The sequence below is a fragment of the Pecten maximus genome, chromosome 14 (assembly GCF_902652985.1).
Source record: "Pecten maximus chromosome 14, xPecMax1.1, whole genome shotgun sequence".
In the NCBI taxonomy this organism is placed as follows: domain Eukaryota; kingdom Metazoa; phylum Mollusca; class Bivalvia; order Pectinida; family Pectinidae; genus Pecten; species Pecten maximus.
In genome coordinates this window covers 14,898,398-14,911,683 of record NC_047028.1, presented here as the reverse complement: position 1 = coordinate 14,911,683, position 13,286 = coordinate 14,898,398, and positions in this window count along the sequence as shown.

Here is a 13,286-nt window from a genome sequence, read left to right as displayed (position 1 = left end):
TATTTACCTCCAGTCTCGATTTTATCTTTGATAAATTACCTTTCCATCACCACTATCACTGATTACGTAGTAACCCTTAAGAGATCGATAATCGCTTGGATATAGCTCCCTAATAGGACAATACATCGTAAATAAGGCCAGGTTTGTTAACAACTTAATTCTCACACTCTTCAAGTAGGTATATATTTAGCCTATACCATTTATTTTATGATTGGAATGCAGTAGGCCTACAAATCCCTATCAATTATGGACTTTTGGTGAGGTGAATGTAAGGTTTCATTAACCGGAGAAAGATGTATTAACCGAGATTAAGTCGATGTTATGGCCATTTTCCATATCTGTATAACTACAGTTACAGCTGAAAATGATAACTGTATGTAAATGTCCGTTATTGTGATACCGGATATGATATTTTTGTCACTAAACAAGATGGAACTAAGAACAATTGTAAAGAAGCCAGCTATGTATTTGGCAGAGTATGGCAAATACGTGACGTCACAGATGATGTAACGTTATTGCTACTGGCGATTTCGGGTGGGTTAACATTACAATTTAAGAGTTGATAAGTATCCATCAATGTTCACTCAGCTTTAGACAATAAGTGGTGAAGTGTTCTCTATGGAAACTTGTCGGTGAATAATGTGTTGAGCAATATGACCGGTAATATTACTGGGGAATTCGAATGAATGGCTATTTAATATTTCATTACTTGTTCAATGCGACAAGAGAACGCCATCATAGCTAGGAATATCGAAATGCATTTATTTCCTTTGTGTATACTCCGATTTCGAGATAAGCTGTTATACATAAGACACAGGTTTAATATGTCACCTCATTTAGCTTGCTAGTGTTCACTTAAATTGTGACGTCACCGCACGTTCTGTCACAAACTGGACATGTTGAATCGCCATTTAGTGGCACCATGGCCACTTACAGAGTTTAATTTACCTTTACCTCGGTTGTACTTACAATGCATATATACCTGTGTATATACAAATAGGTAATACGATTAACAGACCTTTACAGGTACAGACTTGTATCTCTAAAACGCTGTGAGATACACCAGAACTTAGCCTGTGGGATTTGGTTAATTTACACAAAATCACGAGGTGAACGTTTTTATATAATGTTACTTCATCACATAAACAAATTTCTGATATTGGGTTGGCTAGATAAACAACATTTCCCGGGGTAGATAGTTAAGGTTTCCCATGCTATATCTGGTAAAAAAGTAGATATATTACCATTAAAACTGAGTTCAAGCATGTACATGCATATCATTTCCTAATCAGATCGTGGAATAACAATGTAATTGTGCTTGATATATATTTTTCTCATCGTGATTCGAAGATTTTTTTTCTTTTGAAAACAAACTCATTCGTCACTATCAAGCCTGATACTACATTTTCCTATTGTCTACCCTACCATGTATGTATGTAGGTACATGTGTATAAGAAACATTCCAGTCTGTTGACGTGTATACGGGTAGGAAGTGTAGAACAAAGACACCTGTGTATGACGAGCAGTATAAAAAGTAACCTGTGTTTTACAGATAGACGACAGATTGAAGTGAAACGTTGACAAAAAGTCAATATTAGAAATTGACATATACCCCACAGACGGTTCATTTCCTAATAATGTCAAGCCTTATCACAGGATTTACACATTCCTCTTCATAAAACCTTAACACAGGGTTCACACATTTCTCGTTATAAACCTTAACACAGTGTTCACACATTCCTCGTTATAAAACCTTAACACAGTGTTTACACATTCCTCATTATAAAACCTTAACACAGTGTTCACACATTCCTCATTATAAACCTTAACACAGGGTTCACACATTCCTCGTTATAAACCTTAACACAGGGTTCACACATTCCTCATTATAAAACCTTAACACAGTGTTCACACATTCCTCATTATAAACCTTAACACAGTGTTCACACATTCCTCGTTATAAAACCTTAACACAGGGTTCACACATTCCTCATTATAAAACCTTAACACGGTGTTCACACATTCCTCGTTATAAAACATTAACACAGTGTTCGCACATTCCTCGTTATAAAACCTTAACACACAGTGTTACACATTCCTCATTATAAACCTTAACACAGGGTTCACACATTCCTCGTTATAAAACATTAACACAGGGTTCACACATTCCTCGTTATAAAACATTTACACAGTGTTCACACATTCTTCATTATAAAACCTTAACACGGTGTTCACACATTCCTCGTTATAAAACCTTAACACATTGTTCACACATTCCTCGTTATAAAACTTAACACACAGTGTTCACACAGTGTTCACACATTCCTCATTTTAAACCTTAACACAGGGTTCACACATTCCTCGTTATAAAACCTTAACACAGTGTTCACACATTCCTCGTTATAAAACCTTAACACAGTGTTCACACATTCCTCATTATAAACCTTAACACAGGGTTCACACATTCCTTGTTATAAAACCTTAACACAGGGTTCACACATTCCTCGTTATAAACCTTAACACAGGGTTCACACATTCCTGATTATAAACCTTAACACAGTGTTCACACATTCCTCATTATAAACCTTAACACAGGGTTCACACATTCCTCGTTATAAAACATTTACACAGTGTTCACACATTCCTCGTTATAAAACCTTAACACACTGGTCACACATTCCTCATTATAAACCTTAACACAGGGTTCACACATTCCTCGTTATAAAACCTTAACACAGGGTTCACACATTCCTCGTTATAAAACCTTAACACAGGGTTCACACATTCCTCGTTATAAAACCTTAACACAGGGTTCACACATTCCTCATTATACAGTAAACCTTAACACAGTGTTCACACATTCTATCCTGACCTTTCATTATAAACCTTAATTCAGTGTTCACACATTCCTAATTATAAACCTTAACACGGTGTTCACACATTCCTCGTTATAAAACATTAACACAGTGTTCACACATTCCTCATTATAAAACCTTAATTCAGTGTTCACACATTCCTCGTTATAAACGATCTACATTACAGATACGTGTAACTGTATGTCTTGATCATTAAAATTCAATTGCTACAGTCTATACATGTATGTCCTCCAAAGATTTTAAACAAGAATTAAAAATACGAGTGTGTACTATTGTTTAAAAAAAAGTTGTTTCAAGTGGACATCTGGAACAGGCCGACCGGTTTGAACACACACCTGTCTAAAAATTATACCTGTCTTTTTATTTGGTGTATTCACCTGTTAAAATCTAATTAAGGGTCAAGATAGAATCTTTGTGTCTAGTCACATGGTGTCTACAAACATTACAGTTACCCACCCATGTAAACGTTTAATCAGAAGTCAGATGTGTATTGACGTCTGTTTGTTTGCGCTGTATCGACGCTACAACTCATTCAATAGTCTACTGACCCACACGTCAATTGTTTGCAGATTTAGCGGGTCATTGACAAAAATATCTAAATCCGCTTGTTATTAGTAATGTACCCTATTTATTATCGTGTAGTCAACATGATATGGCCTTAGATTCCTAAACATAAACATCGTCTGAAACGACGAAAATTTTAAAATGATATCTGTAAATATATAAGACAATGTTTTCCGTTAATACAATACCCTGTTCTGTCTTGACTTTTTACGTAATAGAGTCGCACCCTTCCATTGGGGTTCAGTAAGACATGAAAACGGTCTCAGGGAGATAGCCAAGTCGTGTAAGATATTATCGATATTGTTTAATATTGATTTAAATGCGATAGATCTTTGTGATTTTCTGCCTGGTTACACCGCGCGAATCAGACTACACGCATTTATATACAAATGTACACTTGTATATGACAAGTATCGACACATCAATGTTCCCGCGGGGTGGGGTCTTACTCACGGTAAATACACGGGTTAGAATTAATTTAATTTGAAGCCTTAAAATATTGAAAATAATACAAAGCGTTAAATGCACCATTGTCCAAACGAATACTAAAGTTAACATTATGTTATCTCATCTAATATTAATGATTATTTTTATGAATCGAACTCATGAATAAATTTTATAATCATATACATAACGGTAAAGTATAAGAGGCTTCATCTATACATGTATGCATGTAAAAATGAAGTAATAATTCAATATGTACTGGAAAATCTTATCAGAACTTCTATATGTAATCATTCATGTATCATAAAGTCGATAAAATGGTTTGGTTTTCAGACATATTGGCTTAACTTAACACGCGTAGACCCCTAATACAAAGTTTTACTAGTTTTTACGATAATCCCTAACACATCCAGGCCTCCGTATAATCTACATACCCAAGTTTTAATGCGTGTATCGTTAATTCTGCACGCGATCGTTAATGAGTTCCTGGCGTCTAACATTTTCGTACGAATATTTTGGTATGCATATATTTGTAAATGGAGCCCATATTTAATTACGCCGGTATACATCACATGCTCTACCCTATTGGTAAACATCCCATTATCGTTAAATGTAAATTTACGGTACAAAACAGGTAACATCGTCTATACCAGATTAAAAAGATTACTGAGAAATTCGCCAAACTATTAACGAATCAAATTCTGCTGACCAAACGAAATCAAACCCATTAATTTGAGCTTGGGCCAAGTCTACCAGCCATGTTTTAGTCTAAAGCGAATGATTTAAATTCATCAAGCGTCCTCACATATTGTATATAATCCCGATCAATGATTTCTCGATGACGTCATTTTAACTGGTTCGTGAAAGTTGTGGTTGCGCATTATAGGCAGTTCAATTAAAAAATGCCACACTAAGGTTTAGAAATTACTCCATGGCAATAAAAAAAGGTGCATGTGTGCAAATAACGTTTTTGTTTTTGTTTTAAATTACACTGCAAACTATACACTATAGAATCACTGTATATCAAATTACATTCTATCATGATCAATTATTTTAGGTTAGAGGGTGGGGATTGTTGATGTAGATTTTCCCTCTATTTTTCCATCTCAGCTAGGGTTGTATGATCACGTTCGCCTTGTAAACACTTATCCTAATACAAGTATTTGTAGTGTCATCCTGTATAAACAGTAGTCTGGTGCTTCTAAGAACCATTATTGCTATTTCATCAAGAGTTACAAAAATATCTATTACTAGGTATGAGTTAAATGTTTCGCAGATAATTAAATACATCTATTTGTGACATGAAATGCTTATGAAATAAAGATAAAAACGATGTCAGTATATCAAAGCATGTTTTGTGTGAATAACATCTCAGATAGCACATACGTATACTCGCTGTTACAACTTTACCATGTTGTTAGCAATTATCCCACAATGTAATACAACATCCTAATGTAGTTGTTTAAATTTTATCTCCAGAGGAAGGATTAAAACTTAATTAAGACAACGAGTACAGAAACCCAGTTAATAATTCCATAGCTAAACACTTGTTTGTCACGTAATAAAAAGGCACCAAAGATCGTCACGAAGACTCATTTTTTGTAAAGCGGAAGATAAATAGTATTTTATGTTTTTTCCATGAAAATAGGCGAATTACATTGTTTAATCCAAGTCTAGATACACGTATATCATTTAACTTGTCAGAGGTATTTCATATGTCTGTATCTTAGCTAAATGTTGAACGAGTGATTAAGATCATGTTTAGCTGTTGTTTACTAATTTGTCCATTGTTCAGGTGTTGTTTACTAGGTCGTCTATTGTCTAGGTGTTGTTTACTAATTTGTCCATTGTTTAGGTGTTGTTTACTAGGTCGTCTATTGTCTAGGTGTTGTTTACTAATTTGTCTATTGTCTAGGTGTTGTTTACTAGGTCGTCTATTGTCTAGGTGTTGTTTACTAGGTCGTCTATTGTCTAGGTGTTGTATACTAATTTGTCCATTATTTAGGTGTTGTTTACTAATTTGTCCATTGTTAAGGTGTTGTTGACTAGTTTGTCAATTGTTTGGGTGTTGTTTACTAATTCGTACCTTGTTTATGTGTTGTTTACAAATTTGTGCATTGTTAAGGTTTTTTGAAGTTCGTACCATGTTAAGGTGTTGTTTATACAGTTTTGTCCCTAATTAATGGCGTTGTTTATATACACTTTCGTATCTTATTGACTGTGTTGTTTATATACAGTTTCATCCCTTATTGATTGTGTTGTTTATATACCGTTTCGTCCCTTATTGATTGTGTTGTTTATATACAGTTTCATCCCTTATTGATTGTGTTGTTTATATACAGTTTCATCCCTTAATAATGGCGTTGTTTATATACAGTTTCATCCCTTATTGACTGTGTTGTTTATATACAGTTTCATCCCTTAATGATTGTGTTGTTTATATACAGTTTCGTCCCTTATTGATTGTGTTGTTTATATACAGTTTCGTCCCTTATTGATTGTGTTGTTTATATACAGTTTCGTCCCTTAATGATTGTGTTGTTTATATGCAGTTCCGTCCCTGAATGATTGTGTTGTTTATATACAGTTTCATCCCTTATTGACTGTGTTGTTTATATACAGTTTCGTCCCTTATTGACTGTGTTGTTTATATACAGTTTCATCCCTTATTGATTGTGTTGTTTATATACCGTTTCGTCCCTTATTGATTGTGTTGTTTATATACAGTTTCATCCCTTATTGATTGTGTTGTTTATATACAGTTTCATCCCTTAATAATGGCGTTGTTTATATACAGTTTCATCCCTTATTGACTGTGTTGTTTATATACAGTTTCATCCCTTAATGATTGTGTTGTTTATATACAGTTTCGTCCCTTATTGATTGTGTTGTTTATATACAGTTTCGTCCCTTATTGATTGTGTTGTTTATATACAGTTTCGTCCCTTAATGATTGTGTTGTTTATATGCAGTTCCGTCCCTGAATGATTGTGTTGTTTATATACAGTTTCATCCCTTATTGACTGTGTTGTTTATATACAGTTTCGTCCCTTATTGATTGTGTTGCTTATATACAGTTTCGTCCCTTATTGATTGTGTTGTTTATATGCGGTTGGAGATGAAATTGTATTATGTTGGTTCCGTGTCGTGATCAGCGGCGAAACTACTTCTGTATCTACTGCTCTATAACAATAGAATGACCGCCCAAAGCAATAACAATAGTACAACGCCATAAAGTCAACAAGTAATGGCAGTTCTCATTTGGCAGCAAGAATCGATAATCTCCATTTTGCATCAAGCATTGTCTATAGTGCATCACGCACAGCAGGCAGGAGGCAAAACCACAAGTCTTAGAAATAGTTCATAGCATATACAATACAACAACACACACACCATATACAATACCACAACACACACACCATATACAATACCACATCACACTCCATATACAATACCACAACACACACACCATATACAATACCACAACACACACACCATATATAATACCACAACACACACACCATATACAATACCACAACACACACATCGTATACAATACCACAAACAGACACACCATATACAATACCACATCACACTCCATATACAATACCACAACACACACACCATATATATCACAACACAGACATTATATACAGTGATATATGTATATATATATATTAACAATTGCTCCTGAGAGGAGGTGATAAATAGGGTGTTTGATGGGGTATTAGCAGTGAGTGAGACAGTTGTCAGTAAATGTCCAGTATAGTACTTTATTATACCTTTCCTTATTTTACACGATATAAAAAGTAGACAATAGAAATGCTATTTGAACCACATCCTCCAAAAAACTATTAACTGGGTAATAGTCAAAGGTGCTATTTACCCGGAATGAGCGCATTCGTATTTTCGCGTTTTTTCCCTCGTTCATTCTGATTGGACAATGCATTTGTTGTATTCCTTTGGATGTCTATACATCCCTTGTATTACGATAAGTCCGAAAACGCTTTCGAAAACTTGGCTTGACTCGGGAAATTGTTAGTTGAACAATAAAAGTGCTATTTCCCTCTCACCAATACAATAACTCTACATATGTAATATAGCAGTCCTGTTTATGTGTCAGCCCGTCGTACCTTCTCCGTGATTGATTAGTTGTTGTGGTGGATCATTGAAATCTTATCGAACAACTGATCAATCTCATTGAAATCACAGCATATTGGTTTGATTCCTGAGGGTGTCGTTTGATTCCTGAGGTCGTTTGATTCCTGAGGGTGTCGTTTGATTCCGGGCTGCCAACTATTGGTAGGCTTCACCAGGGGACGATTTTACATGGTCTGACCAGTGTCTGCAAACACCTGGTACTCAAGATATCTTATATTAATGACAATTGAAGAGGATTTCGTTATTGTTAATTGAAGTACAAATTACACTTATTAACAATGGGGGTCTAATAAAATTAACCGTAATTGTTTGTACGCGTCACCCCGAACTCGTCTAATTACAAAGCCAGAGCGATGGCTGTTTTCTGATAAGATTAGATGATACCACCAATGACAAAGGCGACAATACACCAACGACGACGATTCATCGGCTCATTCAGACGAGCGCCATCGACATCGTTCCTTTGGGATTGACAGTTTGGCATAGATCGCAAATACTGCCACCGTCACCTCTATAAATACCTTGTACACATACACGTATGCTTTAGAGTTGTGGCGGGTACATGTACATTTATACAGCCTATGAGTACCCAGTACAGTGTAATTAGCCGTTTACATATAGGCTTTGTTGCTCTATAAGTTAGCATTTATATGTAAATGTAGTACCATTTTAAATAAGGCTTCGTGGTTCTATTTTTTATAGAGATACATGTCGATTAGGAAAGGGCACTTAAATACATGAAATGGCGTGCTGGTATCGTGGTTCCTAAGCAACTGCATGTACATGTGTTGAATATACAAATGTATTATAGTAAAATCATTCGTAAGGAATATGAATTAATAAATACTAACATGTGTTTTAACCTTCATCTCTCTGATATAGTTATAACTTTCACCATGGAAATGCTCAAAAACAATATACAAATACTAAATTCAAAAGTTGCGAAGTTGATAATCCCTTAACTAATTGTATTGTGAAAGATATAAACAAGATTTATGTACATTGTATGTATGGTTAGCCACTGCTGTACCAGTGTTTAATGTACATGGTATGTATATTATATATTTTGCTTGGCATTCCGTGTAGGCATTGTGTACGTGTCCGTTTCAGAAATCGTATACCCTTTTGGCTTCATACAACTATTTTTTTTTCTCTGTGATTTATGATTCTTCACAGTAAATCATTATTTAACAGTATGGATTCGTGTGTCGGTAGTTTTCCTTATTTGTAAATATGTGGTGAGATTATCCTCTAATTACAACATAGTTCATTTCTAATCCTTTTATTGTTTTCTAGTAAGAAATGCGTTTAAGTTTGATAATAGACTTTGATATAGGTCCGTGATGATAGACCATATATTCTGTAAAATGTTTCTTAAAATATTAAGAAAAAAGACAACGTTTACTTATTTGACAACGTATACTGTAGATTTAATTACAGAGTCAAGGTTCGCCCCTTATATACAATCTACCTACATGTACAATATACGTATACAATGGTGTATTGTAGTCGTTGGCCTCACTGTCTATAAATGCTCGATCGATAATAAGTTTCCCAAGCCTAGTGAGTGTCAGTCAGATTTTCTAATTAGAGTGTTGAGAGATTATATGTACAAATAGTCCTAATTTTCTGTAGATAATGAGTGAGAGATTTAGTTTGAACCGGATTACCAGTTGGTATTGTTTAATAGTTACTAAAATAGAAACGATTTAAATTGTTTGTAGCATACGATAAGATATCAAAGCTTAGTACCCGAGGTGAGGTCATTACTTATTTTAATAGTCACTCTTATTATAGAGCTTGCGTATCACTGAACGAGTCCCTAGCAACCGCCATTACAATGCATGTGTCACAAGTAGTCCTCCGTCCCCACGGAACTATTTTCATTAGTATGTAATTGTTCGCAGCTAATATTACTACACCTGTGTGACTCCTTGGCCATGCCTACCTGTATAACACACCTGACTGTTTGTATTCTGTCCAGGTTACAGGTAAACAGAACCACTGGTACGTGACACGCTGGAGTGTCAGCTTTAAAGGGACAGTGAAATGATATTCGACCTTGTCTTAACGACTAGAGAATGAGTCCTTAGATTTTTGGAGATAAAGGATTTTAAAAAGGACAGCCTGTGTTTAAAGTCAAATTAAAACAAGCCCTAATCCACAGGGGGTTTGACAGGAAACACTGCCTGTTTAGATAGATAAAAACTGGGGCATGTGAGCTCTGAGTCTACTACCTGAGTCTTCACAGTAAACACATATACATACATTTGTATATGTAGGTCTCTGCCCACTAATAACATAGTCCCATTTAATAAAAGTGGAATTTGATTATAAGGCTACTCCAACACTGTTATGGTGTTGATTCTATTTTTTTTTTTCAAATACATATATATTGATTTACAGACTAAAATACTTTATAATCAGGAGGGTGTGGTTTCAATATAATTAACATCAAGATAGTCTCTCTCACTACGTTACATGAACACGTAGTGAGAATGACCATCTTGATTTTAATTAGATTTGGTGTGGTTTATTTCAGGACATTTACACTCCACCTGAAAGGTCGCCCATCGCCCCCCCCCCCCCCCCCCCCCCCCCCCCCCCCCGACAACTTTACCTTTTCTGTGTATAACTTGCGCTACCTAGTGATGTGTTGCCCAGTTTGTCGCTTGACTGTGTTCTATATCATATGAGGTATAAATCAGGTATACAAGTCTCTGGCTTGAGGGAAGTAAGTGTATTGTTTTTTATCATTCAATAGTTTAACGATTTTCGGAATAACCACAGACATATTTTAATCTACAAAGTTTCCCTATTACACAAATAAACTGTCGTCCTGTCTGTACAGACTGTATTGATAATGTCGTTAACTACATGTTCCGGGTTGTTCAAAGACCAACAAGACATAACAATAAATACTGTAAAGTGATAGAGAAATCTTGTTATACCACAGGGACTTGACATGTTCCTATGACCAAGAATGAAAGAACTACCTCAAGATGCGATCCCTAGATCACTTATTATTTACCACAGATCTTTGTGTTAGATCACTTAGTGTTGTTCCCAGGGTCCGATTCCTAATAAGTCAATAATAAGTGAGGTCAATTTTTCATTTTCGGTAATAGGAAAGTGTAAAGTCCCTGTGAAAATACCCTACAAACTATGATATAGTTACTTGTTATTCCCGAGGTACCATGGCCCCACTGTACATGTAACACCTGTATGAACACGTTCAACTTTCCCACACATTCCATTCACGGCTTTTAAAGTAGAACTGTTCATTTTATTGCAGGACAATTATGTGGATTATGTGGTATATTAGAACGTGCTCTTGAAGAACACAAACCCCTTACAGATTTATAACTTCAACGTCATTGCTTGGCGTTAAATAAAAATAATTATAAATGAATAATAAATAAAGTTAAAACAGTCCCCGACCGCTTTATTACGGTGTACAAGTTGACACATATCGTGTATAGACAGTGTATACACACACTGTATCAGGTAACATCTTACTAATTAACATTTCCGTATGAAACTTTCTACAGGTATACGTGTACATGTATACATCAGGTAACTACAGGAATTTCACCTGTGGTGTATGGTGTGTGTGGGTCTCGTATAGTATTGTCAGCCACACCTTATCGCCAATCTAAGTTTATTGGTAAATGTTTAGATCTACATTGTAAACCATAACTCACAGCTATACGTGAGCTATCATCTTAACGAATATGGAACGTGGTGTATGTCATGCTAATGAATTTGTGTTAAATATTGATTCATCTAGACCAAAAGATAACGGATACACAGCTTCTTTAATTGTGGAACCATTCCATACTCGGTCATGATTAGAAATATTCCCCTGAGTACCGTTAAATTTGTTAATGGCGTCTGTGTTGTATATAGCACGGATTTCAACTACGGGATAAGATTTTGTAATGTATAGTCATGTTTTTAAGGGAATGGCAGTTTACGTGTTTCACACGATACACTGTGGTACTGTTATAATATTGATTAAGTGCTGCAAATCACCTCATATATTACAATAGCTATTAACAAAACAAACCACGTGATCATCAACTTTGTTACATATCATCCAACGTATATATAGATATATATAAATTGATAGGATTCCGCCCTGATTGTAAGATTCAAGAATACATAATAATGAATTGAATGTATGTAGAGTGGACTCTGTCTAAACCGGACTCCATTGGGACTATATAATTTGGCCGGTTTGTAGAGAGATTCGGATTGTAGAGAGTCTGTTTTATATAATTATACGAACAAAATGTACAATAAAATCATAATATAGTTGTGATATATAAATGTGTGTAATAAATGTCTACACACAAATCACGAGACCACATTTTACCTGTGTTTTATCCAATTTTTACTATATCTTGTTTTACGTCCGGATAGTAGGACGATGGCCTGGTATGCATACATCAGCAATCCTTTTCCACTAAAACGCCTAAATCTGTAGTCTTAGATAAAGATACTCCTTCAGGCCGTACGTCAGGCTATTGTGTAAACAATGGTGAACAGCGAAGGAGGCCTTGGTACAGGAAACGTACTGAACGGACCTACAGTCAGAAATTACGTAGAGGGGTTTTACCGGTACACAGACGACCCGATATATTATCTTGTATGTTAAACATCAAAATCAGAATTTTTCTCAGGGTGCCCAACTTATACAGTAGGCAACGTATTTATCAGATAAGACCATACGAGTTACCCCCCTTGATAAAATAAATATATACTAAGATTAAACATAAAAAACACCAATTAAATGCTAGTAGTTGTAAAATTCCAGGCTATGTTACACAATCGTTTATGAGTAAAGATATAAATCACCGACAACACTCATCCGTGTTCATTTTAACACTGGAAACTTTGAGAAGCCTAGGCCTACTCAGAAATTCGTCTCCGCTGTAAGTGGAGATAACTGTAGGTTTTGATCTTTACGTTGTCTTCGTGTAACTAGTCTTCGTGTGTCGTCTTTGTGTGACTCTGACTGTTGGTGTCTCCCTGCATATCGTCTTTGTGTGACTCTGACTGTTGGTGTCTCCCTGTATATCGTCTTTGTGTGTCGTCTTTGTGTGACTCTGACTGTTGGTGTCTCCCTGCATATCGTCTTTGTGTGACTCTGACTGTTGGTGTCTCCCTGTATATCGTCTTTGTGTGTCGTCTTTGTGTGACTCTGACTGTTGGTGTCTCCCTGCATATCGTCTTTGT